Source organism: Cetorhinus maximus, chromosome 8 (assembly GCF_964194155.1).
Source record: "Cetorhinus maximus chromosome 8, sCetMax3.hap1.1, whole genome shotgun sequence".
In the NCBI taxonomy this organism is placed as follows: domain Eukaryota; kingdom Metazoa; phylum Chordata; class Chondrichthyes; order Lamniformes; family Cetorhinidae; genus Cetorhinus; species Cetorhinus maximus.
The window spans coordinates 15,222,353-15,243,370 of record NC_135886.1 but is presented as its reverse complement, the minus strand read 5'-3'; positions in this window follow the sequence as shown (position 1 = coordinate 15,243,370).

The following is a 21,018-nucleotide window of genomic DNA, read 5'->3' as shown; positions in this document are numbered from 1 at the left end:
GTAGAAAGCTTCTCATTTGTTATAGCAATACTCGCTGGTAGCATAGGTATACAAGTTAATAAGTATGTGTAAAGGATTTATATGGAGACTAACACGAGGATACAACAGTTACACAGACAGAAGTGAGTTACAGAGTGTGTGACAGAAATAGGAAAGAGCGTTACCCGGATAAGATGGAGTTACACAGTGAGTAACATAGGTGACAATAAGTTAAACAGTTTAACCGAGAAACAAGAGAACAACGCAGACAAACAAATAGGAGAGAGGTAGACAGGGGATTATTTTAAGGAAGGGTGAAAACAAGCATTAAGTGGAGCAGAACAAAAACAGAATTACCTGGAAAAACTCAGCAGGTCTGGCAGCATCGGTGGAGAAGAAATCAGTTAACATTTCGAGTCCTCATGACCCTTCGGCAGGACTCGAAACGTTAACTGATTTCTTCTCCGCCGATGCTGCCAGACCTGCTGAGTTTTTCCAGGTAATTCTGATTTTGTTTTGGATTTCCAGCATCCGCAGTAGCTTTTAGCTTTTTGTTTTTATTAAGTGGAGCAGTGTTAACATGCCTATTTCAAAGCCAGATTTCAGCATGCAATTTTGAGACAAGTTGGTGATTATCATAAATTAAACACACTAAACCAGAAACCTGCAGGTTTAGCACATAGTTTCTGATTAACTAGACACAATTTTCATGGAGCAACATATGTGGGTTCCTAGCACCCACATCCACTCCCACTGAAGTGGCGTGCACAGGCTGGCACATGGCAATATGTTCCAGGATAGCTCAGGGACCTAGGAAGAGCACGCACAGGTTCTCAGACACGGCACTGGAGGACTATAAGAGGAAGGATGTCCTGTACCCACAGGGCAGAAGGAGTCCACCTTGCCTTCCTGTCCATCTCTCCTCAAGCCCTGCTGCTGTCCTGCCAGGCCTCATCTCTTCCCATTTTTTTTTTTTTGTAAAAATATACTTTATTCATAAAATATCTTCAATCACATTCAAAACCATTTCAAAAACAACATTACAAGGGTACAATCCAGGTTAAACTTTTACAAAATGTATCACCAGGTGCATCAGTACAAACAATATTACAATCATTTACAGCCTTTCATTTTGATCTGTACAGCCCGAGGGGCTCTAAACAGTTCCCAGTCTCTCGGTGCGCTGTGGTAGAAAGGTCTTAGACAGCGACCCTTCCCCATTGCGCCTTTGCGGCAGCTGCCCCAAGCTTTAGTGCGTCCCTCAGCACGTAGTCCTGGACTTTGGATTGTGCCAGTCCGCAACAATCGGTCGGGGACAACTCTTTGTGCTGGAAGACCAACAAGTTTCGGGCAGACCAAAGCGCGTCTTTCACCGAGTTGATGATCCTCCAGCTGCAGTCGATGTTTGTCTCGGTGTGTGTCCCTGGGAACAGCCCGTAGAGCACAGAGTCCTGTGTCACAGAACTGCTCGGGATGAACCTCGACAGCAACCACTGCATCTCTCTCCAGACTTTCTTTGCAAAGGCACAATCCACAAGGAGGTGAACAACGGTCTCTTCCCCACCGCAGCCACCTCGAGGGCATCGTGCAGAGGGGGTGAGACTCCTGGCGTGTAGGAAGGATCTGACGGGGAGGGCCTTTCTCACCACCAGCCAAGCTACGTCTTGGTGCTTGTTGGAAAGTTCTGGCAATGAGGCATTCTGCCAAATGACTTTGACAGTCTGCTCGGGGAACCATCCCACAGGGTCCACCCTCTCCTTTTCCCTCAGGGCCTCTAGGACGTTACGTGCTGACCACTGCCTGATGGACTTGTGGTCAAAGGTGTTTTTCTGCATAAATTTTTCCACCAGGGACAGGTGGTACGGCACGGTCCAACTACTTGGAGCGTTCCGCGGCAGCGTGGCCAGACCCATCCTTCGCAACACCGGGGACAGGTAGAACCTCAGCACGTAGTGACACTTGGTGTTTGCGTACTGAGGGTCTACGCACCGCTTGATGCAGCCACGCACAAAGGTGGCCATCAGTATGAGGGCGATGTTGGGCACGTTTTTTCCCCCTTTATCTAGAGGCTTGTACATCGCGTCCCTGCAGACACGATCCATTTTCGACCTCCAGATAAAGCGGAAGATGGCTCGAGTGATCGCCATCGCGCAGGAGTGTGGAATGGGCCAGACCTGCGCCACGTACAGCAACAGCGAGAGTACCTCACACCTGATGACCAGGTTCTTACCCGCAATGGAGAGGGAGCGTCGCTCCCACATGCTCAGTTTCCTTTTCACCATAGCCACTCGCTCCTTCCAGTTTCTAACGCATGCCCCGGTCCCTCCGAACCATATCCCCAGCACCTTCAGGCCGTCAGCCCTGACAGTGAAGGGGACAAAGGATCGGTCAGCCCAGTTCCCAAAGAACATGGCCTCGCTCTTCCCACGATTTACCTTGGCTCCCGAGGCCAGTTCGAACTGGTCGCAGACGTGCATCAGTCTGCGCACCGACAGCGGATCCGAGCAGAAAACGGCGACGTCGTCCATGTACAGGGAGGCTTTTACCTGAGTGCCTCCACTGCCTGGGATCGTCACTCCTCTTATGCCCGGATCCTTCCTGATGGACTCGGCAAAGGGTTCTATGCAGCACACGAAAAGGACAGGCGAGAGAGGACAGCCCTGCCTGACTCCAGATTTAATCGGAAAGCTATCTGTTTCCCACCCATTGATTGAGACTGCGCTACTGATGTTAGTGTAGAGCAGTTGGATCCAATTTCGAATTCCCTCCCCAAAGCCCATTTTGGAGAGCACATCCCCCATGTAGGTGTGCGATATTCTGTCAAAGGCCTTCTCCTGATCCAAGCTGATGAGGCAGGTATCCACACCCCTGTCCTGTACATAGGCAATCGTATCCCTGAGCAGCGCCAGGCTGTCAGAGATCTTCCTGCCTGGCACAGAGCAGGTCTGGTCAGGGTGAATCACCAATTCCAGAGCGGATTTGACCCGGTTGGCGATGACCTTGGACAGAATCTTATAGTCCACATTCATCTCTTCCCATTTTTGATTAAATCTCTATCGTCTACTTCCTACCTGTAGGAAACTCGTTCGAGTTACCAACAGTCACAGATTGCAACTCTTTTCGAGTACAATCACAGTTCTTGGTTTCCGGGAGTGGGACATGAACCCACAACCCTCTGATTCAAAGGCGAGGGTGCTATGAACTGAGCCACAGCTGACACCTCCCTTCATCTCTTCCCATTGCCCCAGCAGAGAAAGGAGAATCCTTAGCAAGATGCCCATAACCAAGCACTCCCCTTCCCCTAGTGGCTCTTAACAGCTCTCACACATTTAGGTGAAGTTCTCAGAGTATTTCTGGAATAATTGTTGATTGGGTATGGGTGAGGTCTTGACAAACTGTCCCCGAAATTCTCCCGGTGTGTTTCAAAACTCCTCTTCATGGACCGAACAGCAAGTAAGCAGTAAAAGCTGATCTGCATTATGCTAAAACATGTCTGTAATGACTTGTTTAGTCTCATTCAACTGGTTGCTGTTTGCAGGCACTAGGTCAACCACCGACCACCAAAAGCCATGCAGCCTTATTAATGAACACTAGTGGCTATGTAATTGCCAATCAGCCCCTTAAATATTTTCCATGCAGCTGCTCCTAGCACCTACTTCCACTCCATTAACAGGATGGCATCTTGCATTAAATGTGGACAAAATTTCAGCTGAAGACTCATCTTAAGACCAGCTCAGAGACACATTAGTGCCTAAAGGGGGAAGTCATCCTCATGGAGAGTACCACTGAAAGGGTTTTTTTGAAATGTGGGCAACACTGGCTAGGCCAGCATTTATTGCCCCTGAGAAGGTGGTGGTGAGCTACCTTCTTGAACTGCCACAGTGCTGTTAGGGAGGGAGTTCCAGGATTTTGACTCAGTGATGGTGAAGGAATGGCAATATATTTCCAAGTCAGGATGGTGAGTGACTTGGAGGAGAACTTCCAGGTGGTGGTGTTCCCATCTATCTGCTGCCCTTGTCCTTCTAGATGGTAATGGTCGTGGGTTTGGAAGGTGCTGCCTTAGGAGTCTTGGTGAGCTTCTGTAGTGCATCTTGTAGATGTTACACACTGCTGCTACTGTACATCGGTGGTGAAGGGAGTGAATGCTTAAGGTGATGGATGGGGTGCCAATCAAGCGGGCTGCTTTGTCCTCGATGGTGTTGAGCATCTTGAGTGTTGTTGGAGCTGCACTCACCCAGGCAAGTGGAGAGTATTCCATCATATTCCTGACTTGTGCCTTGTAGATAGTGGACAGGCTTTGGGGAGTCAGGAGGCGAGTTACTCACTACAGAATTCCCAGCCTCTGACCTGCTCTTGTAGCCACAGTATTTATATGGCTGGTCCAGTTCAGTTTCTGGTCAATGGTGACTCCCAGGATGTTGATAGTGGGGGATTCAGCAATGGTAATGCCATTGAATGTCAAGGGGAGATGGTTACATTGTTACACCACGACCACAAGAGATCAACCATAGTATAAAAAATGTGACATCAAGTGCATTCCAAACATTAAACATTCACAAATGAGAAACAATCTTAAAATGCTGGCTGTTTCTAATCTGTAACATAAACATTGCTACACATTCCAAGATGTAAAATTTCCCAATCTGTTCATCCGAGCCCAAGTTAACTTTCTGTTCCTAAAGAAACACAACCCTAGGTTATTAGGAGACCACATTGTGCATAGACAAACTCCTGTCCCTGTAAGACTATGTGTCATCTGACTAACCATGAGCAATGGCACAGGAGATTGACTGGTACATTATAAAATTGTATGATCTAACATGGACCAGAATTTACACAACGGATGTCATGCTTTCTCATGAATGAAAATCGCTCTTAAGAAAAATAGAGGAAGTAAAGCAAACATTTGCATACAGCCTGAAATTTGTAATGAGTTATACTGCCCTCAATGGATTTCAACAGTTTACATGTAGGTACAATTCCCCAGAATTCCCTATATAATGAGTTTAACAGGAGAAGATCGGGATAGGAAGAGCCATGAGGCTGGTTCCCAATGCCAGAAGATGGAAGTATGAAGAAAGATTTCAGTCTTTCATGCAGGTGACTGAGAAGTGAACATACAGCAGCCCATTAGATAGGGCCACATCTGGAAATGCTAATTCTGGAAGATTACTTCAGACTAGATGTAGCGATACAACAGAATAATGATAATCTTACTGGACCAGTAATCCAGAGGTCTGGATTAATAATCCGGAGACATGAATTGCAATCCCACGGTGGCAACTGGGGCGTTTAAATTCAAATGGTTAAATAAATCTGGAATTTAAAAAAAAAATCTAGTGTCAGTGATGGAGATCATGAAACCATTGGATGGCTGCAAAAAGCCATCTCATTCATTAACCTTCTTTAAGGGAAGAAACCTGCTATCCGTACCCAGTCTAGGCCCAGCCCCAAAGCAATGTGGTGAGCTCTTTACTGCCCTCTGAAGTTTAAGCAGCAGCTCACCACCACCTTTTCAAGGGCAATTAGGGATAGGCAATAAATGCTGGCCCACACAGCGAAGCCCACGCCCTGTGAATGAATAAAAGAAAATCTTGTTCGAACTAGGAAAAGTAAACTCATGACTGATGTTAGAAGGATCCTGATCAACTGTTCAGCAAGCGGCCATGCATTTCTGGACATTGAAATAAAGGTTGGATCTCCAGAATTGTTTAAGAGGCAGCTAGATATCATGAAGAGGGAACTATATACATAGAGCCTTTCATATTCTTCGCATGTCACAGTCAATGAGTGACCTTTTTTTGAAGTGAAATTGCCATTGTTATATAGACATATGTAACAGTCAATTTCTTCAAACTATGAACTCTCAACCAGCAATGAGATGTATAATGAGTGAACCTGTGTTTGAAAGAGCAGTGTTAGCCTAGGAAACCAGTAAAATCTCCTCTGCCCTTATTTAAACAAGTGCCAGGGATGTCTTATGTCCGCCTGTGAGGGCTTAATATCTCATCTGAAATTTAGCACCTCCAACAGTGCAGCACTCCCTCGGTACTGACACTGGGAGTGTCAGCCTTGATTATGTATTCAAGTCTCTGGAGTGGGAATGCTAAACACAATCTCCCAGCTGAGAATAGAGCATTCAGTGTTATGTTTGTATGGAAGATTATTCTGATTGGATGAGCTAAGATGTGCTCAATGGATAGAGAACTATCTATGTCGATATTATGATCTTCTCAACATGATCCAAGCTGCAAGACAAGCTAGGAGCAATATCATGGGGGAGCCGTTGGAATTGTAATATTGCTTCTTTTCCCATTTCTTCTTTCATAATCATTATCACAGTCATCAGTGTCCTAATGGCTCAATAAATTCAGAGCTATATAAAGTAATAGAAAAAGACAAATGAGCTAATTAACCAAAAATCAAAGTGGATCCCAATTCATCACAACACCTGCACACTTCAAGTCATGATCAGATATTACAAATCAGCAGGAAGCCTCAAATCTACGTGGCTCTGTGTCTCAGCTTTTATCTAATTAACCCTACATTGACCAGCACTGATCCACCTGAGGTCATTCATTACCAGCATTTCCTGAACTTTCACTTTGTGATTAAATTTCATTTTTATCACAAAGTTTTTAACTTTTGCAGGTCAGATACAGCACAGGGTTAGATACAGAGTAAAGTTCCCTCTACGCTGTCCTCATCAAACACTCCCAGGACAGGTACAGCACGGGGTTAGATACAGAGTAAAGCTCTCCCTGCAGTGTCCCCATCAAACACTCCCAGGACAGCTACAGCACAGGGTTAGATACAGAGTAAAGCTCCCTCTACACTGTCCTCATCAAATGCTCCCAGGGCAGGTACAGCACAGGGTTAGATACAGAGTAAAGTTCCCTCTACGCTGTCCTCATCAAACGCTCCCAGGGCAGGTACAGCACAGGGTTAGATACAGAGTAAAGCTCCCTCTACACTGTCCTCATCAAATGCTCCCAGGGCAGGTACAGCACAGGGTTAGATACAGAGTAAAGTTCCCTCTACGCTGTCCTCATCAAACACTCCCAGGACAGATACAGCACAGGGTTAGATACAGAGTAAAGCTCCCCCTGCAGTGTCCCCATCAAACACTCCCAGGACAGCTGCAGCACGGGATTAGATACAGAGTAAAGCTCCCTCTACACTGTCCCCATCAAATACTCCCAGGACAGCTACAGCACGGGATTAGATACAGAATAAAGCTCCCTCTACATTGTCCTCATCAAACACTCCTAGGGCAGGTACAACATGAGGTTAGATTTAGAGTGAAGCTCCCTCTATACTGTCCCCATCAAACACTCCCAGGACAGGTACAGCACAGGGTTAGATACAGAGTAAAAACTCAACACAGAATCAAGCCAGTAAAAGAAGCTGAAGAAAGGTTTTGCAATGTCCCGGGGCTACCTTTAGGATGTGTCCAGAATAAAGTGTCTTTGATTGGAATCCTGTCTCCAGCACAACTGAGTTAAATTCACATCTCTCGCAACCTTGTGAGGTGGCATGGCCTCATGGTCCTGCTCCATATTCAAGGAGTGTTAATTAGCTTGTCGCAGAGCTGAAACAGAGATTGCTCTGGGATTTAGAGCTCTTCTCATTCCCCAGTTCCGCCGTGTTTACCTGTCAACCTCCCCTCAATGTGGCTCTGTGACTAACGTCTCATTAAAGATTCTGGGTAATTTTTTTTTATTATTCATTCAGAGGATGTGTGTATAGCTTGCAAGTTCAGTATTTATTACCCTTCCCCAATTGCCCTTAAATGTGTTGTTTGTGAGGCCATTTCAGAGGGCAGTTCAGAGTCAACCGAATGTTGTGGGCCTGGAGTCATGTGTAGGCCAGACCGGATAAGGATGGCAGATTTCCTTCCTTAAAGGACGTTAGTGAACCAAATGGTTTTTTTACAACAATCCGATAGTCTAATGATCATCAGCACTGATACCTGCTTTTCCATTCCAGATTTATTTAATGCATTGAATTTAAGATCCCAGCTGTGTGGTAGGATTTGAACTCAAGTGCTGGAATTTTTTTAATTCATTCATGGGATGGGGGCGTCACTGGCGAGGCCAGCATTTATTGCCCATCCCTAATTGCCCTTGTTCAGAGGGAATTTACATGTCAACCACATTGCTGTGGGTCTGGAGTCACACATGGGCCAGACCAGGTAAGGCCGGCAGATTTCCCTCCCAATTTGTTTCCCAATGGAACTGTGCATCGGGTCGTAAAAAGCTGAACTTATTTTTTGCTGGAAATGCAGTTTTCCCTGCTGTCCCGGCCCCTACACCATGTCCCTGTGGCCTTTTTGCAGGTCAGGGAGGTCTTTCTGAGGTTGGGGTCCCCAGTGTGAGGATCACAGCAAAATTACATTTCCTCCCATACACAATTTTCATGAACTGGTGTGGGTCTTGGAAGCCCTCAAATGAACACACCTCCTAAGAGTGTGGAGAAACCTCATAGAATCACAGAATCACAGAATTTTAAAAGCACAGAAGGAGGCCATTCAGCCCATTGTGTCTGCACCGGCTCTCCAAATAAGCATTATGACCTAGAGCCATTGCCCTGTCTTTTCCCCATACCCCTGAACCTTGTTTCTATTCAAATGATCATGTAATGTCCTCTTGAATGCCTCAGTTGAACCTGCCTCCACCACACTTCCAGGCAGTGCATTCCAGACCCGAACCACTCGTTGTGTGAAAAAGTTTTTTCTCACGTCACACTTGCTTCTTTTGCAAGTCACTTTAAATCTGTGCCCTCTCGTTCTTGATCCTTCTACGAGCAGGAACAGTTTCTCCCTATCTACTCTGTCCAGCCCCCTAATGATTTTGAGCATCTCTATCAAATCTCCTCTTAGCCTTCCCCTCTCTGAGGAGAACAGTCCCAACCTCTCCAATCTATCCTCATAGTTGAAGTTCCTCATCCCTGGAACCATTATTATAAACATCTCCCTCCAACGTGTTCACATCCTTCGTATAATGTGGTCCCAAAATTGAATACTCCAGCTAATGAGTGTCTTATGTAATTTCAGCATAACCACCTTGCTCTTGTACTCAATTCCCCTGTTAATAAAGCCCAGGATCTATATGATTTATTAACTGCTGTCTCCACCTGTCCTGCCACCTTCAATGATCTTTCTGCTCCTGCACTCCGTTCAAAATTTCACCCCTTATTTTATATTGTCTGTGCATGTTCTTCCTACCAAAATGAACAGCCTCACACTTCTCCACAATGAACTTTATCTGTCACCTATCTGCCCACTCCATCAACTTGCCTGTGTCCTCTGGAAGTTCCACACTGCCCTCCTCACGGTTTACAATGCTCCCAAGCATCATATCATCCGCAAACTGGGAAAAGCAAGGGTCCCAATACCGACCCCTGGGGAACTCCACTACAAACCTTCCTCCAGCCCGAAAAATATCCATTGACCATTACTCTCTGCTTCCTAATTTTCAGCCAATTTTGTATCCACATTGCTACTGTCCCTTTTATTCCATGAGCAATAACTTTTCTCGCAAGTCTGTTGTATGGAACTGTATCAAATGCCTTTTGAAAGTCCATGTACACCACATCAACAGCATTACCCTCATCAACCTTTTCTGTTACCTCTTCAAAAAACTCCAGCATTAGTTAAACATCATTTCCCCTTTAGAAATCTATGGTGGCTCTTCCTTATCAACCCATATTTTTCCACGTGACTACTAATTCCATCCTGAATAATTGTTTCTAGAATCTTGCCCACCAGTGAAGTTAAACTGACTGGTCTGTAATCGCTAGGCTTCTCCTTACAACCTTTTTTGAACAAGGGCGTAATGTTTGCAATTCTCCAGTACTCTGGCACCACCCTTGAGTCTAGGGAAGACTGAACAATTATGGCCAGTGCTCCTGCAATTTCTAATCTCACTTCCTTCAATATCCTTGGATGCATCTCGTCCGGTCCCGGTGCCTTGTCAACTTTAAGTACCGACAGTCTATTCAACACTTCCTTCTTTTCAATTTTGAACCCTTCCAGTGACAGAGTTTCCTCATCTGTCACCACGGCCTGGGTAGCATCTACCTCCTTAGTAAAGATGGATGTAAAGTATTAATTTAATGCCTCAGCCACGGCCCCTTCATCCATGTGAAAATTCCTTTTTAGGTCCCTAATCAGCCCTACTCCTCCTTTTACCACCCTTTTACTATTTATGTACCTATAGAAGACTTTGGGATTCCCCTTTATGTTGGCTGCCAGTCTTTCCTCATAATCCCTCTTTGCTTCTCTAATTTGCTTTTTCACCTCCCCTCTGAACATTTTGTATTCCCCTTAGTTCTCAATTGTATTTTCTACCTGACTCCTGTCATAAGCACACTTTTTCTTTTTTATATTAACTTCTATACCCTTTTCCATCCAGGGAGCTCTGGATTTGTTTGTCCTACCTTTCCCTTTCAATGGAATATACCTTGACTGTGCCCAAACCAATCTTTTTTGAAAGTAGCCCATTGTTCAGCTACTGCTGAGGAGTTAGAAGCACTCTGAATGGTAAAATGTTTTGACATGTTTAAATGTTACTATTAGATGCTGTATTGTAAAGTAGATGTGTTTTTAATACAGTGATTCACCAAAGGGATCTGTCCTGCAAAGATAAGTGGACCCTTAGATTGATCACCATTGTGTAAGTGTTGACATGCATTACAGTATTTTTCCATTGAAGAAAGCGTTATAACGCTTTTTTTTAAAAGTCCTGTCAGCCTCCGCTGTCATGTTTTCTACTGTGCTTTAAATTAACTGACAGCTCCGGCTGTTTAAAAAAAATACCGGCTTTTGAAAGTTGAAAAATATCTCTGCACCTGCTCCACTCTATTGATTGACAAGCATTCTGCTTTGAAGTGGAATTGGGACATCGTTCTGTTCAGTCAGTTTCAGACAATGTAACTGGAAGCTTTTGTTGCAGCAGTGCTCATTATGAATGCTTGGCTGGGTTTCAAAAACTAATTTGGCTTCAGCTCAGCAGGTAGCCTATTGATCCAAGAATGATTGATGCTTTTAAGAAGCTTGAATGACAGAATATGCTTTTCATGTGGCTCCTTGTTTATTTACAAACCTAAAAAGCACTGAAAGAATTTCATTTTTTTAAAATTGGAGTAGATATTTTTCTTTCCTATATCAATAATAGTGGGTTTGAATTCAAAGTTTTAATAGATTGTTAGAAGTTTAATTTTTTCCAATGATTTTAAATAATTCCTATTACTATTGCATGGCTCCTGTGGACTGTACATAGTGCACACTAGGTGAGTAGTTATGGAGGGTACATGGGGGCCATCTAAGTGGCAAGGAGGTGGAATGTTGATCTGAGGGGGAATGGGGCAGCATGAGGAGTGGGTTGATAGGTGAGAGGGGTAAGGGGTGAGGTTTAGGGGGCCTTCAAATGATGTTAGGAGCTGGGCTGCTGTGTTGGAGAACTGAGATGGGCCTCCTAACTGGCCTGCCCCTGCACCCATACTCCTCACACACTCCTTCGAGGCTCGAAAAATGCAATGTCAACCCAACCCCTGTGTGAAAAGACAAAAATCCTGGCCAAAGTCACACTTGGCTGGGGCGTGGGGGCATTTTGGAAGGCAGGGCATTGCGCAGGTCAAGTTTTCCTGAACCTTCAGGAATATCTGGCCCATGTCCCCGGATCATTAATCCAGCAAATGGATTACTAGTCCAGTTAAATGACTACCCTGGTGCCAATCTGTGTGTGTGTTTGGTTTTATGCCCTCTCAATGTAATTGCGACTCAAGACTGTTATAGTGCTGTAATATGGTGGGCCTGTAATATGGACCTTTCGCAGCTTTGTCATCCTATTTGACCCTGAACTGAGCTTCCTAACCCATGTTCTCTCCATGGTCAATGATGGTCAAGATCATCTAATTCTACCTTCATAATGTCATCTATCCCCACCACAGCCTCAGCTCATTTACTGCTGAAGCTCTCATCCATGTCCCCGTTACTTGTCTATCCATTCCAATGTTCTCCTCACGGGGCCCTTCCAACTTGCACCCACTGTAAAATTCAGTTCATCTGCCACCCGTACCCTAACTCACACCAAGTCCTATTCACCCATCACCTCTGGTTCGCCAACCTATACCTGCCTCCCAGATCCTGGAGGTAACCTACTCCAACTCTACGAACCTCTGAGGTTTCTTCATCCCTCAAGTTCCGGCCTCTTTCAGAGCTATGCATTCGGGTGCAGGGCAATAGGCTCTAGAATTCCCTCCTTAAATCTTTGCATCTCTTCACCTCTCTCTTCCCCTACTAAAACCCTACCTCTTCGATCTCTTTTCTCTTGAAGATAAAAGGCTGAGGCGATGACCTAACAGAGGTCTTTAAAATGATGAAAGGTTTTGATCGAGTGGATACAGAGAGAAGGTTTCCTCCTGTGGGGAAAAGCAGAACTAGAGGCCGTCAATATAAGATAGTCGCCAAGAAATTAAATAGGGTATTCCGAAAAAATTGTCCAGAGAGTGGTGAGAACGTGGAACTCGCTACTACAGAAAGTGGTTGAGGTGAATAGTATAGATGCATTTAAGGGGAATCCAAACAAGCATCTGAGGGGGAAGGGAATAGAGGATTATGATGGCAGAGTTAGTGAGAAAAGATAGGCGGAGGTTTGAGTAGAGCATAAACACCAGCATGGACTGCTTAGGCCGAATGGCCTGTTTCTGTGCTGTGTGTCCTATGTAATCCTATGTAAAACATTTGATCACCTATCGTAATATCTCCTGATGCGACTTGGTGTCACATTTTATTTGATAATCAATAAAGCATCGTAAGATGTTTTGCTACCTTAAAGGCACTATATAAATGCAGGCTGTTGTTGTTATCTACCAAGACTATGCTATCTATCCCTGGTGCAGGGTGGATGCCCTGACATTGAAGAAATGCCTTTACCAATTAGTCATAAACTTTGCCACACCCAAAAATCAGCTTAAAGGCAGGCGGGTAGAGGTACAAAGATGCTGGGATCAGGCTTGAGGTCCCAAAGTTAGAATTTCAGTTTGTCAAAGCTCATGCCCAATAGCTCAATGTGGGTGGTGCATTGACATGAGTCCGAATCTAACACAAATCAATAATCCATGTAAAATAACCAAATGCCAGCTTCTGATGAACTTCACCCAATCAGCATTTTGATCCATTGGCATTTGCCACTAATGAAAATTCATTGAAAACCTTAACAGTTCACATGCTTGGATCAGCCACTTGACAGCATTCAGCCTGGTTGACCTCCTCTGATGGCTGGAGAAAGAGCATGTTTGCAGATGTCAGAGTGAGGGCAGAATTTGGGTTTGCTATTGTGTCCCTCCTCAGCCAAATAAGAAAGAAAGAAAGACTTGCATTCCTATAGCACATTTCATGACCTAATAAAGTGCTTTACAGCCATTTTTTATTTGTTCACAGGATGTGGGCGCGCTGGCTACACCAGCATTTATTGCCACCTTTTTGAACTTCTGCAGTCCCTGTGGCGTAGGTACACCCAGTGATGTTAGGAGGGGAATTCCAGGATTTTGACCAGGATAGTGACAGTGAAGGAATGACAATATGTTTCCAAGTCAGGACGGTGAGTGACTTGGAGTAGAATTTGCAGGTGGTGGTGTTCCCATGCATCTGCTGCTCTTGTCCTTCTAGGTGGGAGAGGTCGTGGGTTTAGAAGGTGCTGTTGAAGTAGCCTTGGTGAGTTGCTGCAGTGCATCTTGTAAATGGCACACACTGCTGCTACTGTGCGTCAGTGTGAAGGGGGTGAATGTTTAAGGGGATGGATGGGGTGCCAATTCTGGAGGCTGCTTTGTCCTAGTTGATGTCGAGCTTCTTGCGTGTTGGAGCTGCGCTCATCTGGGCAAGTGGAGAGTATTCTATCACACTCCTGACTTGCATCTTGTAGATGGTGGACAGGCTTTGGGGAGTCAGGAGGTGAATTAATCACCATAGAATTCCCAGTCTCTGACCTGTTCTTGTAGCCACAGTACTTAAATGCGGCTGTCCAGCTCAGTTTCTCGTGAATGGTAATGCCCAGGACATTGATTGTGGGGAATTCAGTGATAGTAATGCCATTGAATGTCAAAAGGAGATGGTTAGATCCTTCCTTGTTGGAGATAGTCATTGCCTGTCACTTGTGTGGTGCAAATGTTACTTGCCACTTATCAGCCCAAGCCTGGATATTGTCTAGATCCTGCTGCATATGACTCCAACCAGTGGAGAGTTTTCCCCCTGATTCCCATTGACTCCAGTTCTGCTAGGGCTCCTTGATGCCACACTCAGTCAAATGCTGCCTTGATGTTAAGGGCAGTCACTCTCACCTCATCTCTGGAGTTCAGCTCTTTTGTCCATGTTGGACCAAGGCTGTGGTGACATCAGGAACCAGGTGGCCCCTGTCGCAACCCAGGGGCCAAGTTGCATATGGAGATAAACTGAGCAGGTCATTGCTGATTAAGTGCTGCTTGACAGCACTGTGGAATACCCCTTCCATCACTTTGCGGATGATCAAAAGTTGACTGATGGAGCAGCAATTGACCAGTTTGGATTTGTCCTGCTTTATGCGGGCATGACATACCTGGGCAATTTTCCACATTACCAATGAAGTATTTTTGAGGTTTAGTCAGTAGAAAATGCGGAGGCTAATTTACACACAGCAAGATCCCACAAAAAGCAATATGTCGGTTAATCCCTTTTTTGTGATGATGACTGAGGGATAAATATTGATCAGGATACTGTGGAGAACTTCTTCACAATGTTATCTTTTGCATTTATCTGAGAGAGCAATGGGGCCTCAGTTTAATGTCTCATCCAGAATTTCAGCACTCCCTCAGTAACTGCATTGGTGTTTGAACCTAGATCATATATCCCAAGTGGGACTTGGCCCCACAACCTCTTGACTCACAGGTAAGATTGCTACCTACTAAACCACAGCCACACTCACTACCCAGATTCAAGTATTACTGGTGGCCAGTTGGATGAGGCAAAGACGGAATTTTGGCAAGAAATGGAATTATGTTCCAACTGTAATCGATGCCTTTGGGAGACTAGAGGAAGCGATAGATATTGTGTGTGACATTTACTGTGCGACACTTACCATGTGAAAATGAGCTTGTGGCCAAACGGCTTCCTTCTGTGCCATCAAAACTCTGTGATTCTGTGATGTGACAATTGCCATGTGTGGCAATTACTGTGTGGATGTGTGACTAGTTCTGCATGTGATAAAGTGCTAGTTGCCAGTTTAGAGAATGTACTTCAAAGTAAACAGAGGAAAAAGTTGTATTTGCATGTCCAATTGTCAATAAAAACTATGAATGAAATTGAGCTCAAAATTCATGTTTAGGCTGTGAACAGTTCTGAATAATTACTCCCCATCACCCACCCCCCCACAACTCCCCTGCCGGGGAAATCTTTGTTCTAGGGTTTCTGCAGTGCAATGCAAAGAGGAAAAAAATCAGCTGTACCCTCTGTCTGCCTGAACATATCTGACACTGATTGATGAGAGATTTAATCTACTGTCACTTGAACACTGACAGAGGAACAGATATCAAACATTGGCAAGTGACTAGCTCAATGCATTTTGAAACTTGACAAACAGGATGGACGGATTCTTGTCATGTTGTGCCCTCACTGGCCCATGCACTGACTGCCAAATGGTGCGGACACAGTGAGACACGGCCAGAGTTTTCTGTCACAACACAGGTTACAGTTTACCGAGGAATAAGGGGAGGTCGTCCGAGAGGACAGGGAATATTTTTCTGTAATATATTTAAAAAATCAAGCTTTTCTCCCTTTGCCTTTTCATGATTTTCTCTGAAGGTTTGCTGGGAAATGGGTTATGGGCACTGACCCCTAGCTGACACCTAGTGCAGGAACCATTCTTCACCTGAACAGCAAGTGTTTTAGGCTATTCAATCAAAATGGGCATCACCAGGCTAGCTGATGTCAACTAGATTTTTAGAAAAAGCCAGTTGTGAGCAGGAGTCCTAGGCCAAGGACACCGAGACCAGTTGTCTTCTCTGCTGTTTCCAATATTCAATATTTTCTTCCTAAGGTGCTCATCCCTCCCTCCTGCCCAATAAACTCTCTGTCTGCACGATAGGGCTTGATATTGGAAAGCATCCTTAGCACAGAGTGCCTGACCTATCAGGACATTAGCCTGAGGTTGCCAGGGGAAAACAACCCCACGGCACTAAGATTCCTGAAACATTTCCTCGAGGGGAACAACAACAATAACTTACATTGCTATAGCACCTACAATAGTACAATGTCGCATGGCACCTCACATGGGTGATTATCAAACAAGATTCGACATGAAGCCAGATAAACGGACGGGTGACTAAAAGCTTGGTCAAAGAGGTAGGCTTTCAGGAGTGTCTTAAAGGGGGAGAGAGAGGTGGAGAGGTTTAGGGAGGGAATTCCAGAGCTGGGGCATGCCAGTCAATGGTGAAAAAAGAAAATCAGGGATAAATTGGGAAACTAAATTCTTTTGTTTTATTGTCAGGGGCCGAGGGAACAGCAGAAAAAATGTGACAGATCATGAAGGCAGAGAGAGGTGACACCACGTCTGAGTAATGAAGTTGATCAGAGGGAGTTGAAGAGGGTCCTCTCTCTTGAGGGTACTGAAAGCAGGAAGTCCGGTGACAAATTTCCCCTTCTAATGATGGCAGAATCCGAGGTTTAGAGGAACCAGGCATTATGGTCAGCAGTGGGAAGGTGTAGGGAATGGCAGGGAAATGGGTGAATCACAAATCCTGTGGCAGGAATATCCAACTCATACGATTGTACCTCTGCGGCCATGGGGTGAAAGACGGCGAGGAGCTGCAAAAGAGTAGGGACGAGGATAAATATGTTGGCCTGCGTATTTGAAAGTGAAGAAGAAGATGGCAAGAAAATTTAGAAGTTCAATGAATATTAATAGTATCAGTAAAAGAGTTAAGACAAGAAATGGAGAGAAGTTGGAGCCTGGAGACGAAAGAATGATCACCCAGCGAACCTTTATTCATAGACCTTCCTCAATAACAGAGGGCACGTGCAATCACTGAAATGGACAAGCCAGTCAACATTCTACAGTGTGGATAAGCTTTCTAAAAATGTATTGCCTGAAAGTTTTTCTTAGACTAATATTGTCAATGCCAGAGAGACAACATTGATCAGAGATTCTGTCACTTCACTGACATGTATTTTATGAATCCTATCAAGGGCTGTCTGCTAGATCAAAGTGTTTCTAATGCTTTCTTTCAATGAAATTGTTTCTGAGCTCTCTGCATCTTTGATAAAATCGGACACGGGGCGGGGGGTTTGTGGTTGGGCGGGGGGTGGTTCTATTTATCTTGTGAGGGGGGCTGACTGGCAGCCAAGAGACCAGAACAATTTTGAAGCCCTGTCCTCATGTTAATACAGCAAGTGAGCAAAGTGGGCGTTGAATGATTCGGCTCACCAGGTTCAGGCTGGCGCAATAACAAAGGTGGTGGAGTAAGCCCCAGGTGGGGCAGGGGCGGGGGCAGGAGGGAGACAGTGGGGGTTTCTGAGACAGAGCAAATCTCCTTTTTAACCTAAGCCAGTGACGTTAGCACTAATGAAATCACAGCTTCAATGTTAGTCTCGCTGCGGAGCAAGGCGATTGCTTGCGGGGGAAGGAAAGCCATTGAAAACATCAATGGATTTTTATTCAGCACTCAATAATGCCTTCATGGTGTGGTTGAGCTTTAGCAACCTTCCTCATGGCCTTCACTCCTGAGATTCCCTTCAAGAATAACTTCATTGTTTCTCTGGTGAATATTGATCGCAATGAAGCTTTGATGGTTCTCCATGGCAACATAGTAACAAAATACCAAAAGCCTTGCTGTTCCGATCTATTTCTTTACATATTCCTTAATTTGTTGGTTATCACTTGGACTGTTGCGTGATAGTAACTGTTCACAAATGAGTCACCGACATAAATATTAATTGAATCTTTTGCACTCCCTGTTAAAAAATTAAAGGTTACTTCAAACCTCACAGTTATTGGATTTAACAGAAAAAGACAGGAGCTCAATTTTCATTTTCAAGTTTCCTTAAATTATTTCAAAGTATGTACTTAATTTAAAGCAGTAGAAATGTTGAAAATATGATCTCTGGCTATTCAGGAAACTTCTATGTTACCCCTCTTCAATAGTGCTGCTGTGACCTTATGATTGTCTAGAATCACTGCCTGAAACAGCGGCGGAAGGAGTTTCAATCATAACTTTCAAATGGAGATTGGATAAATATTTGAAGGGGAGAAAATCTGCAGGGTTCTGGAGAATGAGCAGGGGAAGTGGGATGAATTGGACAGCTCTAGTAAAGAACTGGCACAGGCATGATGGGCTGAATGGCCTCTTTCTGTGCTGTGTGACTGTATGGTTATAGAAAGTTGAAAAAAAGATTTACTAGAATGAGACCAGAACTGAGAGGTTATACTGATCAGGAAAGATTTAACAGGGTGGAACTAATTACGAATATACGAATGAGGAACAGCAGTAGGCCACTCAGCCCTCGAGCCTGCTCCGCCATCCAATAAGATCATGGCTGATCTGATTTTAATCTCAACTCCACATTCCCGCCAACCCTGGGTAACCTTTCAACCCCTCACTTATCAAGAATCTACCTACTTCCGCCTGAAAATGTAGACCGCCGCTTTTTGTGTAAGAGAGTTCCAAAGACTCATGACCCTCTGAGAGAAAAAAATTTCCTTTCATCTCTGTCTTCTCTATATCTTCTCTAGAAAAGAGAAGCCTGAGGGGTAACAGTGGGCTATCCCCTTCTCTGGATCAGCTACTTAATCCTTGTGGTTCAGAGGTCCACTCTGGATATCAATGACTCAATGTGCACTTTACTGGCATTACAAGCAACACTTTTATTAGCCTAAATCCCTTAGCATATAACCGATATCAATGTAAAAATACTAATTCAAGTATCTGCTAATGTATACTTACAATCTGGTTGCTTGGTTTCTTGAGAGACAGACAAGGCCGAGTGGTCTGCTTGTCCTGCCCTGTAACTCAGGTTGATAGCTAACCAGGCTATCCTCTCGTGCACATCTAGTTCTTATATCTTTCTGTCGGGCCTGCATACTACATTTGTAGTGATGTCACTTTTTCATTGGTACAGTGCTTTCAGCCTCAAGTTACCCCCCACCCTCCCCCCCCTCCCCCTACAATGAGATGATGGGTCCTCAGGGTCATCACAATTGCCCACATCCTGATTGCAGCATTCATATCACGCTGGGCTGGTACTTTGTTCCAGGGTTCTGTGTGTGTGTAGGTGCCGTTTGACACATTTCTGCCTACATATCTGGGCATATTCTCTCTCTTCTGGTCGTTGTCTGTCCACGACCTAACCTTCTTCCTGTCAGCTCTTGGCCCACCAAGCAACCATTTTGCGTTATACGAAAAATACATTGTTCAATCTCTAATACTACACGTGGTACGAAAACAACAAAGAAAACCAGTAGAGAAGTCGTTTCAAAAATGTGGATCAAGGAAACAAACTACAAAAATGTCAATATCTCTAAAAATATCAAACCCTGGACAAGTTCCATTCTGACAATATCATCTCGATCTTGTTCTATCTCTATATTGCAGAGGGGTATGTGGCTTTTCGAAAGGACAGGCAGGAAGGAAAGAGTGATGGAGTAGCTTTGCTAGTACGAGATGGAATAAGTACGATAGCAAGAAATGATCTTGGATCAGAAGATGTGGAATCCATATGGATGGGTGGAGGTAAGAGATAACAAGGGGAAGAAGACAATGGTGGGAGTAGTCTATAGGCTTCCTAACAGTAGCTATGCTGCCGGGCAGAGAGTAAGTCAGGAAATAATGATGGCATGCAAAAAAGGCAGTATATTAATCATGGGTGACTTTAATCCCTATGTAGATTTGGAAAATCAGAGGCAGAGGTAGCGATGAGCAAGAATTCATAGGGTGTATTCAGGACAGTTTCCTAGAACAATATGTCGTGGATCCAACCAGGGATCAGGCTATTTTGGATCTGGTAATGTGTAACGAGGCAGGTTTAATAAATGATCTCAGAGTAAAAGATTCCCTAGGAAACAGTGACCATAATATGGTAGAATTTAGCATTCAGTTTGAGAGTGAGAAACTTAGTTCAGAAACATCTGTGCAAAACTTAAATAAGGGCAATTACAAAGAAATATAAAAATAAAGGGGAACCAGTTGACGTAATATATTTTGATTTCCAAAAGGCGTTCAGTAAGGAAGCACACATAAGGCTACTTAATAAGTTAAGAGCCCATGGTATTGGGGTTAGCATATTAGCATGGATAGAGGACTAGCTAACTAATAGAAGACAGAGAGTTGGGATACGGGGGGCATTTTCAGGATGGCAACGTGTAACTAGTGGAGTGCCACAAGGATCAGTGCTGGGCCTCAATTATTTACTATATGTATTAATGACTTGGATGAGGGAAATGAATGTACTATGGCCAAGTTTGCGGATGACACAAAAATAGGTGGGAAGGCAAGTGGTGAGGATGACACAAAGAGTCGACAGAGGCATATAGACAGGTTAAGTGAGTGGGCAAAAATGTGACAGATGGAACATAATGTGGGTAAGTGTGAGGTTATGCACTTTGGCAGGAAGAATAGAGGAGCTGAATATTATTTAAATGGAGAAAGACTGAAGAAAGCTGCAGCACAGAGGGATTTGGGGGTCCTCATAGATGGATCCCAAAAAGCTAACATGCAAGTTCAACAGGTAATAGGAAAGGCAAATGGAATGTGGGCTTTATTTCAAAGGGAATGAAGCATAAAAATAGGGAAGACTTGCTGAAACTATACAAGGCACTAGTTGGACCACACCTAGAATACTGTGAACAGTTTTGGTCCCCTTATCTAAGGAAAGATATACTGGCATTGGAGGCAGTCCAGAGAAGGTTCACTAGGTTGATCCCAGGGTTGGAGAGATTTTCCTATGAGGAGAGGTTGAGTAGGTTGGGCCTGTATTCATTGGAGTTTAAAAGTATGAGAGACAACATTATTGAA